The sequence below is a fragment of the Mesocricetus auratus genome, unplaced genomic scaffold, assembly GCF_017639785.1.
Source record: "Mesocricetus auratus isolate SY011 unplaced genomic scaffold, BCM_Maur_2.0 Super-Scaffold_100004, whole genome shotgun sequence".
NCBI lineage: Eukaryota > Metazoa > Chordata > Mammalia > Rodentia > Cricetidae > Mesocricetus > Mesocricetus auratus.
Window position 1 is genome coordinate 112,941,234 of NW_024429189.1, and position 16,166 is coordinate 112,957,399.

The 16,166-nt window shown below is 43.6% G+C and overlaps 2 long non-coding RNA genes across 2 annotated transcripts; one reads left to right on the forward strand and one right to left on the reverse strand.

Moving 5' to 3' along the window:
- Positions 1-358: 358 nt before the first annotated feature.
- On the reverse strand, positions 359-12,528 carry LOC121140548. The gene is made up of 3 exons (XR_005877459.1): positions 12,391-12,528; positions 10,214-10,388; positions 359-605 (listed from the first exon to the last, which is right to left on the reverse strand). It is a non-coding gene; the product is annotated as an uncharacterized LOC121140548 (long non-coding RNA).
- On the forward strand, positions 7,467-13,106 carry LOC121140549. The gene is made up of 5 exons (XR_005877460.1): positions 7,467-7,811; positions 10,039-11,140; positions 11,627-11,882; positions 12,381-12,512; positions 12,890-13,106. It is a non-coding gene; the product is annotated as an uncharacterized LOC121140549 (long non-coding RNA).
- The last annotated feature ends 3,060 nt before the right edge of the window (positions 13,107-16,166 follow it).

The following is a 16,166-nucleotide window of genomic DNA, read 5'->3' on the forward strand; positions in this document are numbered from 1 at the left end:
CGAATCAGTAGGATCAGTTGAGGAAGTCTTGTCAATCTTTGGCTCTTTTGGTCATCCCAGTAGTCTTCAGATCTTCCTTTGGTGATCGTACCAAAAGGAAGAGAGGGAGGGAGGGAGGGAGGGAGGGAGGGAGGGAGGAAGGGAGGGAGGGAGGGAGGGAGGGAGGGAGGGAGGGAGGGAGGGAGGGAGGAAATGCAGTGAGGGGGAAGACCCTGTGTACATTCTAGGGACATGATGGCCCATTTTCCAACAGGCTTACTCTGTCTTTGGAAACCTAATGATTGAGAGTCGAATCACAGCATAGGAGATCAGAGTCCAGAGACCTGAGGATTATCCATCAACTGACTGCCAAACCACACAATTTTTTTCATTTATTCTGAAATCTTCCCTAGGTTCATATTTCCATGTTTCTCTGCTTTGCATGGGCATAGGCACTACTTTGTGCTGCCCAGGATAATAAATTATTTGGTATGTCTCTTGTACTAGCAGCCAGGCTGAAGTGAAGGGAGATGACTCATCCATGGGAACACCTCATTTTCAGTTCTCCATTCCTCAGTGCCAGTAACTGCTGATCTTCCAGAACATTCATTCTGCTCTACTTTCTTCTGTAAGAGAAAGAGAAACATTGTTCTCATCAGTTAACAGATAGTTAAATTTACACCCTCATGACCCAATTTTATCTCCAATAGTTATTTAATTTTTTTTAAAGGCTAATGCTTGGCTAGGGGATAGAACATCACGGTGCAGCTGTTAGCATCTGGGAGGAAGAAGCTCAGGCCTTCCAGGTGACCAATTCCATTTACAAGCATTTGTGCAAGCAGATTCATGTGTGTCCTCCAGGTCTCACTTGTGCTAGGAGGATTTTAAAGAATGTTTCTTAGGATGTAGTTGAACACTCTAGAACATTATACTAGAAATTAGTTTTACTTATTTCTAGATGTTCATACAAGAGCACATGGATGATGGTCACTCTCTGCCTGGTCTCAAGCTATGTCCTTTGTGTGTACATGAACATGCACTAAGAATCCACTGTATGATCCTTGGAACTCTAACCTCCATATTCTGTTCTAGAAGATCAACAATAAGTTGTGACAAAGAATTTCACAAGACAGCAAGTAATTAAGGAAGACTTAACAAGTACAGCTAATAAATGCCTCAACATTTTGGGTGGGGACATGGAATAGAAGACCTTTGTGGACTAGCATAATGAGAATGACTTCCTATATGATATAGGATAGAAATGTGTCCTGGAGATTGGAATAAGTGGAAAGAGGCATTCATGGGCAAGGTGGACAGTACCCAAGTTCCTCCCATCTCATGGAACTCCTCTCATCAGGGAAAGGAATAATTTCCTCTTGAATCCAGACCAGCTTTTTTACTTTTTAACCTACAGAATGAGAGCTGAGTCACATTTTCTGGATCTTGAACTATCTGGTCCTTTAAAAGACCTGCATTTTCCACTGCCTCTCTTTTAGTCCAGTTGCCATGCAGGTGAGATGTCTCTGTTAAGCCATAGGATTATTAGAGGCCATATGAATATAGGCTCTGGGTGATGAGAGGTCATCTTGGAATTTTTAAACAAATGCTGATCCTCCATGAAGAAATACCCAACAAGTTTTGCCTAGATTTCTGACCCACAGAAAGTGTTTCTTTAAGTCATGAAGTCACAGAGTGGCTGGTTAAAAAGCAATAGACAAGTGACTCAGCATTAATAAAGGAAATTCAAGAGTAAGTAACTGATTTCCCATGAAAAGATAGACATAAAATAAGAACAATGAGAAACTCATTGCAAACCAGCCCAGCTGAAGGAGGCATTTTAGATTAGCAGCTAGGAGAATACACATTAATGTTGAACCCAAACAACTTTAATACAGGAAGTAGATCTTGAGACCATTTATCCAAAGACCTCTGTGGTAGATGCTACCCAGTGTCCTGCCTGTAGTCCCTTCCTTTTTATGCATTAGTGTGTACCAGTTCAATGGCCAACCACCAGCACCTTGGTTTCCCCTCCTGAATCTTACCTTGTTGGAGAAGTCATGCTCACAAAGAATAGCCTTCAACTAATGACAGAGGGTGGTTGGAGCATAAATCCTCCAACTCATATGGGCTCACAGTCTCCCTAGTTCTTCCAAAGAATTAAACTCTAGTTGTCCATAATGATAATTTGCTTTATAACACACTTTAGTGGAACTCCTCTTCCCTGATACCAGAAAGTTGCCTTTATTCCCACCTCTCAACTAATGATGTTTTCTGGGCTCACCTTCTACAACAGTGCTTGCTTTTGAAGAAATCATAACTAATATATTCTCATTCTATAGTTAAGAAAACCAAAACTAGGAAGAAGAATGTTATGAATATATGCCATAAAATGAACAAAACTATGAATGTTTTAAATCAAAATAGAAATTCCTTTATCCTTATATAATATTCCAGAGTAAAAGAGTTGACTCCGAGCTAAGAGGATATCATGGGATCCCAGAGCTTCCGTTATATCAATCCCAGGCAGTAAGAAGAAAGAGAGATGTATGAGTGAGATAACAAGTATGCACACCAATCTGCTTGTCTCATTGGTGAGAACATAGTCTCCTGGGCCATAAATATCTGCAAAGGAGACTAAGCAAAGCAGTTCAGTGGGACAGCCATGTATATACTACAAAAAGAAAATAAATGGTGAAAAGTGGCAGACCACACACAGTCTGTGACACAGGAAATTAGACAATTACTCAAGTACCAGCAGTTAGTGAACAAGTAGAATCATGAGATTTTCTGTCCACAAAATTTCCTTTGTGTTCTCACTTTGATTTCAGGTCCACTACAGAAAGTCTCAAATGCCACATTGATGAATCTGGTATTATGTGGTTCCCTCTCCCCACATCACAGAGTCAGCAACTCATAACATGCTTCTGAACTCCCTTTTGGGTTGGGTTTACTGGATCAGACTTTGAGAGCAACTCAAGCAGCAAAGGGAACTCACAGACCCGCTTACCCACAACTCTTCCTTTTTAAGACCATGTTGGCATTGGCTCTCGGCATAGATTCTTTCAATGGCATCCCTTTCCCAAGGAGCTCTATTGACTTATGCAGAGCCTGTGTTAACAACTTTATAAAGCTACAGTCACAGTGTGAACGAAGCCCCTCCAGAGTAAAGCTCAATCCTGCCCAGTGTAGAGTGAGAAAGACCCAGAGATCTAGCAGACATCCTTGATGACCAGAAACTTTTGGTAGTCATCTCTGGAGAACCCAGACTTGCTTCTGTGGTTTCCAAACTTCCAAAACCCACAAAGATGCATCCTTTTGAACCAGAATCACAGGTGGAGAACCTACATAGCACAGTTCATTTAGCTATGAAATAGAAGACAATGACAACAGACCACATTATGTGGGTGATCCTGTTCATAGCTTTTCTGTATGTCTATCTACATTTTTCAAATTCAAAGTTTTGTAAATGTTGAGTGTTAGGCTGACCACATATATAAAAATCGTATTTACTCATATGAACAGAAGTAAATAAGTTAGAAGAATTTGTTTATAGGAAGAATATCATGACTATGTACTATTTGTTGCTTTCAAGAAGAAAGAAAGGAAGAAAGAAAGAAGGAAGAAAGAAAGAAAGACTATTCAATCTCAAAGAGCCTAGGTTGCACTAAAGGAAAACCTTTTATCTAAATGAAGAACACACTGAATCTTTGAACTATCACTTTGCCTCTTGGCCATTAAACTTCCCCAAGACATGGGCATGTATTTCTTTTTTCAACTATGGTAAGAAATTACCAAAGTTTGTGCTTTTAAATTTTTTTTTATTTTAAACTATACTCATTCACCCCTTCATTCATTAGAGAAAAAAAGAAAAGAAGAAAGAAGGGAAGAAAGGAAGGTTGGAAGGAATAAATAAACAAATAGAGAGAGAAAGAAGGACGGAATGAAGGAAGAAAGGAAGGAAAGAAAGAGAGAGAGAGAGAAAGAAAGAAAGAAAGAAAGAAAGAAAGAAAGAAAGAAAGGAAGAAAGAAAGAACACATGCACCATGGCATTTGTATGAGGCTTGGTAGCAAGTGGCCTTTACCTTCTGAGCCATTTTGTGGACTCCCAGAGTTGTATCCTTTAAGTCACCAAATATCACTCATTACAGCAGCTCCAATCTTTTTAAGTGCTCATGAACATGAGGAGCAAGAGTTGCCTCTGATTTGAAATCTACACAGGAAGTTGGTTACATACAAACATACGGGACCAAGTTATGGTTATGCTCAAAATTCCCTCCAAACATATCTAAATTAGTAGACTGTTGGCAATAGATGTTTCATCACTGAAGAGCTAAGGATTTATGAGGACAAGCCTCCTAAACTCACTAACTGCAATGGTGTTCAGAAAGCTTTTCTTTTTCTTTTTTCTTTCTTTTTTTTTTTTTTTGTTGTTGTTGTTGTTGTTGTTTTTTGAAACAGGGTTTCTCTGTATTGTTTTGGAGGCTGTCCTGGAACTCGCTCTGTAGACCAGGCTGGCCTCGAACTCACAGAGATCCGCCTGTCTCTGCCTCCCCAGTGCTAGGATTAAAGGCGTGCGCCACCACCGCCCGGCAGAAAGCTTTTCTGAACAAGGTTTCATTAGTAGTAAAAGAATCTCAACTTTTCATGTTTTGTGTCTTTACTCACATAGTCAAAACCAAAATCAGTCATCTTATTAACCATTTTTCTGCTCACACTACTTAAAAAAATAGTCAAACACATGTAAGGAAAATAAATAAGGAGTATAAAAGAACCCAAAGGATTTAGGTTGTGAGCATAAAAATGAATAACATCAGACCTGGAGATTAAGCAGTTGAATACACTGGTGTTTAAAATTAGAATGGCTCCCAAAAGAATTGATAATGTTTCATTTAAGAAAAGAAATGTTTTCAAATCACTCTGGGTGACTAGAAGTTTGAATCAAAGTCAGAAATTAATAAAAATATACAGACAGATACTCCAATCATAAATAACAGAAATTATTTGTATGCATATAAAAGCCTGCAAGGCCCCACTGTATCTACAGTTCTGTGAGAGAAACCTAATGAAATGCAAGAAGAAAATGTTAAAAATAGAAACCAATGTGCCTAGGAGAAATACTGTTGTCCTATTTGTGTGACACAATGACTTGTTTTCTGGAAAAGTAATTGTTCAATGAGCCCAGGCAAGCATTGTATTCATTGTAAAGTTGTGTACTTAGACCTACAGCCTGAAAGGTTTGCCTGCCTTTAAAGTTCAGTGCTACCAGGGGCTCATTAGAGTAGAAGAATAAAGGTCTATCATATTACTGCCTCGATACTACGCAGAACTTCTGGGTAGTTTTCAGAGGCTTCAAGTACTTAGATTGTCAGCAGTGTGGGAAACAGAAAGTAGAATACCGAATGTATGAGGTGTGTACATCAAACATGTAGAAACGTATAGACAGAGATAAAGACTTGTAGAACACCCTGTTATATTGAAGTCACTGCAGAACAATTCCAGGATAAATACAGATTTGTTGTAAACAGCTGCAATGCTCAGGTTGCGGGAATTAGAGCAGTCTGAGTCTCACTCAAGATCAAATGGTTCCTTTCTAGACTTTATATCAGGAAGAGGCTTTGCTAAGGGTGGCAGGAAGATAATAGAGCATAATGACAGCTATGACATCTTCAGTGTTACAGACAGTAACAGTGAGGGGTTAGTATCTAAATTCAGGCGGAGTTTGACACAGAACAGCATCATCTTATTATGGCTGTTTTTCTAGCTGGACCAACTGAAAGCTTTGCTGGGGCCTTCTCCATCAGTCTTGTACCTACCTGGGCTTTGTGAGAAGCTGTTTTCAGGATACTGGTGGGTAAATCATGTTGGGAAGGAGGAGGTGTGTCCAAAGAGGAGCATAGAGACAAAACCATCAAAGCTGCAAGAGCCAACATAACTTGCCTGCTTTCTGGTTCTGCGACTTTTGTATGCATTTTTTAAAATAAGTAACACGTGTATGTAGAGAGAAAAATGAAAGATACCAGAAGCAACATAGTGGAAAATTAATCTCCATCTGCTCCTCCCCCACACCTTGGCTTTCTCGTCCATCATCTTCCCCAAAATCCTTGAGGATTTTTTTTTAATGTACAAGTCCAGAAAATTGCAAAGGGGTTAAAGGAAGTATCCTGCTCTTCTCTTCACTCTCCCCAACACCCCATCTTTCCTGAACACAGTATGCCTTCACTCTACACCACCCCCAGCCTGTTTATTTGTCACAGGGAGCCGCTAATCTATCACCTGCCCTAACCCTAAACACCCAGACTGTGTCTTTTTTTTTAAGGGTTAGGATTATTACTCAATGATAATGACTTATTTTGCACATTGTCTTCTGCTGATGTATAAAGGATAGGACATTTGTCAGGGCGGGAGCCTGAGCCCCTCAGAGGACTCCGGGAGACCCTGCCAAAACGTTTCCAAACTGAATAGTCATTGGGCAGCCAGATAATTCAGAAACTATTTGTATGAGCTGTTTATCAAATTATTAACCGCACAGATGTTGTTTGGTTGAAGAGCAGCTGAATCCCCTCTCTGGCAGCCGCGGAGACAAAGGTCTCCAGGAATAATTGGAGATGTGCACGGAATATTAAATTAATTTACTGCTCTTAATTCTTATGCAAATTCTGACCTCTGATGGCGCCTATCAATTACCCCGCGCGCAGTGAAAGCGAAGGCGACAGTTTCTTTTCTTTACTTTGCTTTTTTTTTCTTTTAAGAACTCGAAAAAGGAAATATTTGCAATGAGCAGACCGTAGGAGCTCTGCGAAACTGGAATTGTTTAATTGAATCTCCAAGTTTTAGGGATGTCTGTGGAGGATAAAACCCCAGGGCGCAGAGGAGGGGTGCAGGGGCCAGAGGAATTTGGACGTTTGGTTGCACATCTGCCTGATGCAGAAAAACACAGCACCGAGTAGGGACCTGTGCCATCAAATAAAATTTGAGTTTGCAGGCTGATTGGAACCTCAGTACTCGCATCTGGGGGAACCTTGGTGGTGTCTGGCAAAGCAGAGGCAGAACAGCGCCCTTCCGCAAATCCACAAGTACAATCTCCCGCGCCTGGGAGCTTTGCGCGGCGGCGTTTGCAGGACTGCTGCCTGCAATAGCGCTGGCTTCCTTTATTGACCGTTTAGTTGCTTTCTCTTAGTGCCCTCAATCAAAAACACTTCAAAAAATTCTTTGTTTGAGAACCCAAACCTCTACCCGGCACTCCCACATTCAATTCCACTGAAATCCCGGGTGGGCCGAAATAAGATGTAATTGTCTCCTGCGTGAACACCCAACTCGTTTCCCTGAATTGAGCAAATGCCAGGGCTTTGTCTGCGCTTGTGGCTTAAACGGTGTGTGGTTTCTGCGCCCGGGTGGTGAGCTGTAAAGACTGGGGTCTCCAAGTCTTTCATCATCGTTCTAATAAGGAAAACCAAATCGGGCGCATAATGTCATCAGCCCTGGCCCGACCTTGCGGGGACCTCCACAGCCCGAAGATGTCGCCAGCGGCCCCCGGCGCAGCCACGACGCGTCGCCTTTCAGCTCCTAGCGCTTCCCCACAAAAGCCAGACAACAATATCAATTAATCATGCAGCGGGCAAACAAGGAGATTTATCCCGCGACAAACAGCCCCACGGAGAGTCGTTGAATGGGCGTGATTAGCATGTGAAAAGACGAGCAAAACTCCGTGGTTCAACAGCTAAAGAGCAATTTGATGGGACTGGGATGGGGAAATTACTTGATTAGCGTCCGTCGGAGGAGAGCACGGTTACAGCCCCTCTGCCTGGAATCCAACTGCGGAACAAAACGCGCTGGTAAACGCTGCGACCTAGAGGGACAGCGCGCGAGTGAGGGTGGCGCGGGGACCGGCACTGACACGCGAGCAACCGTGGGGGGCGGTAACAGTGGGCAAAGGGGATGACCTACTTAGCCACTCCCCAAAGCAACTGGAGCCGCGACAGTTGTCCCACTGCCCTCACCTAGGCTCGCAGACCTGGACGGGGAGGGCACGACTCTCCCGAGCCTAATTCACACTCTCCGGACTCTGACCCGGGAGGAGAGTGTCTAAAGCTTATGGGGAGGGAAAGGTCCTTCCACATTCTCCCGGGAGTATTTCCGGAGACCCCCCGGGACTCAGTCCTCTCTCCAGCAGTCTCTGCCAGGATACCTTGTCAGAGTTGCTGCTGCGTGCAAGCGGCTGTTCCATCAGAAGCTCAGAGGCTGGGTTTGCACAGGCAGTGAGCTTTGAATCGCCTTAAGACCGCTTTTCCTGAAATTCAGAATTTAACCGCTGTGTTCCAGCCTCTCTTAGGAAAGCTGCCCTGTGGCATTAACACTGGGGGGCGAGAGGGAGATGGTTCTCGGTTTATGTAGTCCACCCGGAAGGGGTGGGGAGTTGAAAGGGGGTACTCCGATTGAGGATGACCGGCCAGGAGGCAATCAGGTTGGGAGAAGTAAGGCACCAGAGCCGGCACGACCAACTGTCTTAGTGTTAAGGATGCCTTAGAGCAGAAGCCAAAACTCTCCCAGGGATCTAGTGGTCAGTCCCAGACCTGACTTAGATGCCGGTGAGCAGGACCAGACCTGGTGGCGCGGGAAATCGGACCCTACGGTTTTCTCCCCAGTTCCAGAGGACAGCACCCAAGGTTCATTGTCCAGTTTTTATTTGGGTACATTGGGCTTCCTGGGTAGTTTTTTTTTTTTTTTTTGATGAGGAAGAAAGGTGACCTGACAGAAGACTATGGAGAGATGAGGCTAAGGTTCTGAGGGCAAGGGCAAGTGCAGAATGAGAGCACAGTGAAGCCCACTGCCCCTCCAACAACCCATCTTACCCATTTTAGGTAGACAGCCCATGCTTTGCCAGTCACCGCTGACCCTGCCTGAGAGCCTACCCAACAGGGAAGAACTTGACACTCCTGGGACAGTCCATAAAGGCCCACAACTCCCTTCTCCCTGACTCTCCCAGTTCCAACAAAAGTGGAACTCTCCAGTAGGTCACTAAGGGCTTATTCTAACTGGCCTCAGAAGCCTCCTTCTTGAGCAGGCAATGCAATGCTGTGTGTCAGAGAGAGCTCCAGGATCCTGCCTTCAGTTTATCTAGGAGATGAAGAACCTAGTCCACCTTCCTGATGTATATAAACACAAATCAAACAAAGGCTCCAAAGGACAGATTTGCCAAAACTTTGTGTCTTAAACACACTTTGTCCTGTCCCTTGACATGAATGAGCCAAGAACCAAGGGCACAATTTTTTTTAAGAGCATGGGGTGGGAATGGGTCACTCACATAGCAGAACAATTGTCACTCAGTTGAACAGTGTCAATTAAACCATAGCAAAATGGTCAACTTCAGAGGGCTTAATAGTCCCTAAAATGTCTGTGGTGGTGCCTGCGCAGCCAACTAATGTTCTCTGCTGGCTTCTGGTCCTCTCCTCTCTCCCACTCCACTAGGCACTGGTGCCCCAATACAGCTTTGCTTCTCTGCCACCTTGGGGTCTTGGATCCCCAGCTGGCTCTAGTTGCGAGGGTATAAACAGCAGTGCTAGCGGGCATTTTCCGCAGCGGTGGCACTGGGCGCTGGGAATGAGAGACCCGGGAACCCTAAAGGCGCAGGGGGAAGTAGTAAAGCCCAGACCTGCAACAGTCCTCAAACACGCTAACTATGCAAGGCAACTTTAGCAGGATATAGAGAACTGGTTGTCTCCTGCACCACACCATCTTCCTCTGATGAACACTAATGCACTTTGTGGTTCGAAGCGCTCCCTGGGTGACTGAACCCGTGCATTTTAATTCCAAAGTCAAGTGGTTCAGCCATCTCAAACTTGGGCATGGGGGTGGGACAGGGGAGCACGGTGTCGACTGCTCGGGGCTGGCTTTATAGTTATTTTTGTAAGTTCTGCCGGTACCCATGGTATTGGCCTGAAAAGCAAAAGAGGCCGTTGCAATTTATTCCAATGGGCGGTTTTTAAGAAGCTGGCAATTTGAACCGGTTGGGTGTTATTTAGTGCAATATGAAATCAAATGATCCTATTTCTCAAATAACAGTGTCTGCGAGGAGAAGTGAATTCTCTGAAAGGGTAATTGTCTGCTGATGGTGTTTCCATTATACCCGATCTTGGCCTAAATGATGTTGGGCAGCAGGGCGGAGAGTGAGGGGTGAAATCAATGTTGAAACCAACTAGCGCTCCGGTGGAAGAAAAGATCCCTCTAGATCGCTTACCCGCAAGTCCTGCAGAACAATGCCGCCGGTTGCACCACCGATTTGGACGGCTGTTCTGCAGATCTCCGACATCATCAAACTGAAGTGATCTTGGGGGTAAGAGAGTAAAAACTAACTCTCCTTTAGAAACTTTAGGAATCCTTAGCATCTTGGTATCGTTGAGTCAGCAGATAACCTGGAAAATAAAACCCAGTATATAAAACCCATTATGACCATGTTTCCACCTTCCTATCCCGTTAGTACTGAAAACACAGAGTAGTTTTTTCCAAGGCACATTCTGTCTAGGGCTCTAGGCCTCTCCCTGTTGGGTCTTCCTGGAAAGGTCTTGCTTTTACCAGGCACTCGGTAGTTATGTAATAGTGTGCATTGTCTTGTAGATAGAGAACAGTTAGCATCGGACTTGAAAAAATGTTCTCTGTAGATCCAAGCCACTGTTTCCTGTAGAACCTGATACAGGGTTAGCTGAATAAAACACCTACTTGAAACAAAATGAAGGAAGGGGTTTAGAAACTGAAACAAAATTGACCGGCTGGAAACCACTTGTTGGCCTTAGGGCATGTCAGTACCCCAGAGTCAAACAAAGGCAATATTTGGGGCCTGCCTTTCTTGAAAATTCTGCCGTATCTACTTAGGCAACAGCTTTGACCGTAAACCCTTTTTAATTATTACGAATGCACCTTGAGGGGAGTGGCCTCTTTAGAGTCTGAGTCGGGGCAGAAGAAGGAGCGACCGTGGGAGGAGGATGCAGCCAGAGTTTAAGTCACTTAGGACCAAGGACCAAAGCAGCTTTCACCGCCCCACCCCCTTCAGAATTTGTTTCTTCCCTAAGGAAGAATATCTTGAAACTGTCAAATTCTACATCTGTTAACTTGGAGGCATTTCAGGTCAACTCTCTTAATACCTGTGTCTTGCTTCTGCTTTAGATGGGTATGTTTCTTTTCATTTTCTTTAAGTATATATAATGTCTCATAGAAACATTTGCATGCACAATAAGAGAGATACGTATGCATACATGCATATGCACATTTTTTCTATACTACGACTTCTATTTACAGGCCTGTTTAGTTATTAGTGATTTTTTCCCCTCCATGGTGCTATTTTCAAATGCTCAAAGAACTTAGGTGGGGTGGTGGTGTAATTTTTCCACATCCAAGGAGCTGCCCTAGGAAGCTTCCAATCTTTTCCCTGAAGGAGAGAGAGACACGACCACATTTGCAGTCGAAAGCACTGGACATCAAAGGGCTATTCCAGGTCTCTCACCCTTCTCCAGGGTGCGGTCGTCCCCCCCCCCCACTCCGTACCATTTCTGAAAATCCAGCCTAGCCGAGGGGACCCCTGTAGTTCTGGGATGGCCGTTTAATTTTCTTCCTTCTGCTTTGGTTCTTAACAAATCTCTGGGGTGCCGTTTCTTAGGGTCTGCTCCAGGAGGGCCTGCCCACTCCTCGCTAAACGGTAAAGCCTAAAATATGATCATGAAATAAGATGTGGCTCTCCCCGTGTCCCACCGCTGCCTCTCAGGACCCCTCTAAGGCTGCAGTCCCCAGCGCAGACACTCGGCTGGGCTGAACTGCAAAGGCCTTTAGCCACCTGCCTCACTGTGTAGCTGCCGCCTCGGCCAAGTGACAGCCCCAGTCCTTTTACTCAGCGCTGCGCTCACTTTTCTTGGGAGGTAAGTGGTACTCACACCCGAATCTCAGTTGAACCTCTCAGAAAAGATCAAAGCATCCCTCTCCTCCAGGATTTCGGATCGTTCCCCCTACAATTAGAAACTCCTAGTCACAGTTTTGTTGGCGCATCCCTGCACCTCTGCACGTTGCGGCGGGTTGAACATCAGACTAGGCTGGGGCAGGGTCTGCGGGCTCAAGAGAGTGGCTTCGGGTGCTTCTACCCGACCGTCACCAGGCCTGTACACAGGTAAAGTCACGCGAGGTCAAGGCCCCGTGTCCCTCCTTTTCAGGGACGTCGTAGCCCCAGAAACACCCTGGACTGCTGCAGAGAGGAGATTTAAGATCTGACAGTCCCCTGCCTGAGGCAGTTTTCCTGCAACCAGCTGCTTTGCCACGGGAAGAGTGGGCGTCTTTGACCTACATTGCAGTGTCCACACCTCCCCTCCCCATGGCAAGCGACCCCTTCCCCCACCTGAGTTCTTCCTCCCTCCCTTCCCCAGACCCACTGACCTTGAGAAGGCGCGGACCCACGGCGGCGAAGCCAAGCCAGGCAACATCCGAAGCAGGAGTGCGCGGCTCAAGCGCTGCCTGTACCCGCTGGCTGATCCGTGTCCTCCACCGCTGTCGGGAGAGTGCGTAGCTCCCCTCCCCCCACGCCTTATAATTTAATCACATGAGATATTAAATGATCAAGCCGTTCATTAATCATCACTCGAGTTATTGGGATTGAGCACGGCGCCTTGTGTTTTGACAATCCAGAATGGCTCACCCGGCTCCGGGTGCGTCTGTTGGGGGAAGGGTACTTTCTAGCCACTCTTAACAAACACAGGAGTCCCGCGCGGACTGTTGGAACCTCTAGCCGAGAAGAACATTTGGGAAGGCGCCATCCCAGCTTCAGAGTTCAGCTGAGAGTTTGTCTGAAGAGGCCCAATTTCTTGAAATTTAGATTTTAATCTGGGTGATTTACATAGACTGAGTCGACTTTAATCAATAGTATCCTCATTTGCAGTTTTCCTCAGGAGGGTGAATTTGACTGAATCCCAACCTCTTCTTTATTCACTGTGTGATGGTGTGAAGTTGAGGTGTCTGAAATACAGATGGAGACAGATCAATGAAGACATTTCCAAGGATGGCTTCCTTAACTCCAGTGCAATGAGACTGTCTTGTTTTTGTGCACAATACAAATGCAAATAAAGAAAAAAAATAAATGTTTTCAGTTAAATGCCTATTTGGAGGTTTCATTTTAAAAACATAAACTCATCTTATTTTCATGCTTCCCCCTTTCCTATTTTTACTAACTGGGTCTTTTAAAAATGAATAAACCAATCAGCATTATGTTATGATTTAATTTTGCACACAAGAACCAAGTGCCTACCTAACTAAAGTTGTTTTGGTGCAAAGAAGTATGGGCAGCCCTCAGCACTTAGGCTTACACACCCTCAGAAAGAATAATAAACAGAAAGGAAGTAATCCCCACCTTGGGAAGGGGTGAGAGGGATACCAATCTGTCAGCCAACATATACATTTTAAACTATCTATTCTGAAATCCATATTTAGAAGAGATCTAACTCTCATGTCCAGTCTCTTCCGATTAACCTAAGCTGAGCCTAGAGTGGGGGGGGGGAGGGACAGTCTTTCTAGAGAGAGGCTATAGTGAAGCTCGGTTATCAGTTAAAGTTTTCTGAGCAAGTCTTAGATCAAGCCAATTTATTTTCTCTTCAAAAATATAAAACAGGCCAGATGTTGTGGTGCTTGCCAGTAATCCAGGGAGGTAGAGACAAAAGAATCAGGAGTTCAAGGTCATTCTTAGTTGAAAAGCTAGTTTGAGGTCAGCATGACCTACAGAAGACTTTTTCTTAATCAAACAAAAAGCACCTAAAATAAACCAATAAATAAAAATATAAAATAAAGCAAATACCAAAAAAGGTATGCTCAAAATGCTTAGAAGCTAAATTACATTTGATTGTCCTACCAGAGTATGAGGCCAATTTAGTAAGCAAGTAAGTATATAAATTCTGGTCCTATGGTTCCATTTTATCACAGAATATCATCAACAATATTAGATGTGTCTAAGACTATTCATGAGATATTTTCTCTTCTGTTAGTCTGTTGTCTGCATTTTTCTACCCTGCTCACTAACACACAAAGAGATAGGTATCAAAACTCAACACACACATATGCACTGCTAGGTGAAATTCATAAATCCTACAGAAGCTAGTGCAGGGGAGAAAAAATACAATGTGGTATAATTTTTTTCATAAGCCAATGGAGAAAAAATATCTTGACTATCTTTATCCAGGCTGTGATGCCTGCATCTGTTCTGCAATGACAGGGACATGTGTTGTCAGGGACTGAGAGATCACTTTGTATCTTAGGAGTTAAAGTGGACAAATGCCTATATCTGAAGACTTTGTTCTAAGCCCAGAGACTTTGAACACAACCTGAATTAGTGAGTTTGATATTATCCTCTTCTGAAATGTGGATTGATGAATTACACTACATAAAAGGCTTTCAAAGCAATAAAAGCACAAAGTTTAGTCAAGTAAAAGCCTAAACTCAGGGGAAAAATAATTCCATTTATTTGTTTGTATTGCCATTTTGGTTTTTTTTTGTGGTTGTTGTTGGTGGTGTTTGTTTGTTTCATTTTTTACTTTTTGAGACAAAGCTGGCCTAGAATTAACAATCCTTCTGCCTCTCTAGTCCTGGAATTAAAAGTCAGTGCCACCAAGCCAGCTTATATTGCCACTTTTATACATATTACCAACTGTTCCTTGAATGCTAGAGGTGTGTGTGTATGGAATGTGAGCTTAACACAGAGACTTTGTGGTGTTAAAAACTCATAGCCAAAGCAGGAAGTCACATTTCTCACTTTCTAGTCCAGTGTTCCTGTTTAAGAAAGCTAGTTGTTGTAAATTTCAAATTAGTTCTGTTTTGTAAAACTTTCCATTACCTACTTTTGTTTTCTGAACCTCTTTCAGAACATAGCCTCACTAATATGGATGGCTTCAGCAAACCAGTTAAACACCCTGAAAACAAAAGCTGGTATCCTGGAACAGTTCTGCCCAGAACCACAGGATTCAGATTTGTCAAGTTTTGCAATCCATTTAAACATATATGTGCACTCACACATAATTATTTTTAATACCCATCAGAGAATTATTCTTAGACCATTCAAGGATCATAGATAAACAAATATCCATGGGTGTTCAAATCCCTGTAAAAAAGCATGTTTATATATAACTAGTGTACATCTTCCTTATATACTTTATTTATTTGTTTGTTTAAGAGAAAGGTTTTTAGTGTGTGATTCTAACTGGCCTGGAGCTCATTGTATAGTTCAGGCTGGCCTTGACCTCACAATGATTCTCCTGCCTAATTCCTGAGTGCTGGAATTGCAGAAGTGTAATGCCCAATACAACTTCTGGCCTGTATTTTAAACCACCCCTCACAACAATATTTAAGTAGTTGTTACATTGTACTGTTTAGGGATTGATGAAAAGAAAAAACCATTATACATGTTCAATATAAGGGCCATTTTTGTTGACCTGACTAAACCTAATGTCAAGGGTGTAACTTTTCTTATAAAAATGCTCTGGAGGGCCGGACGTTGGTGGCGCACATCTTTAATCCCAGCACTCGGGAGGCAGAGGCAGAAGGATCTCTGTGAGTTCGAGGCCAGCCTGGTCTACAAAGTGAGTTCCAGGATAGCCTCCAAAGCCACAGAGAAACCCTGTCTCGAAAAACCAAAAAAAAAAAAAAAAATGCTCTGGAGGCCAGCAAGATTGTTCAGGGACACAAACACTTGCTTCCCAAGCCTGGAAACCTGAGCTCCATCCCCTGAACCCAGGTAAAGGTGGAAAAGAACTCACTCAGCAACATATGTCCTCTGATCTCCATTCACATGGGCACTATGGTATGTACACCCTGTCCCCAACATGTACGAATAACAATAATGAAGGTTAAAGTGTTTTCTATTCTCAATCGGCTAAATCAAAGGATGTGATGTAAAACCTAGAGATTAGAGGAATAATGAATGACTGTGGGGAAGGGGCAGGGGTTTAGAGAACAGTTTGCTGGGGTTGAGTTTCTCCTTCCAGCATTTAGGCCCAAGGTCAAACTCAGGTCATCATTTGGCAGAAAGCATTTTTACCTGCTGAGCAATCTCAGTAGCCCAACATCTTCTTGTCCTTTTATTGCCCAGAGATGATGATGTCAAAATTTCTAACATGTACATTAGAAGTTTATTCTTACAGAGAAATTCATAGCAGAAACAGAAAACAAACTTA